An 825-nucleotide genomic window follows, 5' to 3' on the forward strand; every position below is an offset into this window, starting at 1 on the left:
GTTAGGGTTTATTAATGGTTAGGNTTGGGGATATTTTTTCCCCGTGCGGTAGCGCGTTCTTGGTTAGAAGGTTAGGACGTTAGTGGTTAGTGGTTAGGTTAGGAGGTTAGGGTAGCTTAGGTGCTCGAGAACGCGCGGTAACGCGCTCTTGAGCCGACTTAGGGCAATGTGCCATTGCCCTAAGTCGTATAATTACCATATATGGAGTGCCGGTGATTGCCAGCACATCACATGTGTGAGACGGGGGGAGAGTTAGGACTGTTTATCCACTGCAACGTTGAAATCATTTACGAAAGGCTCAACTCGTTTCAGTCCGATGTTGAACATTTCCGCAACATCGCATCAGCCCCAGAATCATTTCAGTCCGATGCTGAACATGTCCGCAACATCGCATCAGCCTCAGAATAAACGTCGGACATACCACAAAGACTTCTATTTCAGTGGCGCGTCTATTTCAATCCAAACTCGTCCCGTTTTTTTTTTTTCGTTTGTGACCTCGAGTCTGGGGGAAAGGAGTGTTGGTTCTTTCAACTTACTGGCATTTCTTACCATTTGCCAACCAAAGCACAAATATCTCATTCCCCTTCGTTCAATTTCTGCATTTCGGCATTTCGCACCGCCAGCCGCTAGGGTTTGATTTGACAGAAGCATGCCGGCGGGGAGCCATGATCTGAAGTTGTAAATCTTTTTACCGTTTAGACTATTCTATTTCAGGTTTCTGCACACTCCGGCAACTTTCAAAACCTGTAATACCCGGTAACTATTTTGCAAAGTTACTGACCGGTGCATACATTGCTGCATCCTTGCCCTTGTTTGCACCCCCAC

The sequence above is a fragment of the Laccaria bicolor genome, genomic scaffold, assembly GCF_000143565.1.
Source record: "Laccaria bicolor S238N-H82 LACBIscaffold_145 genomic scaffold, whole genome shotgun sequence".
Lineage (NCBI taxonomy): Eukaryota > Fungi > Basidiomycota > Agaricomycetes > Agaricales > Hydnangiaceae > Laccaria > Laccaria bicolor.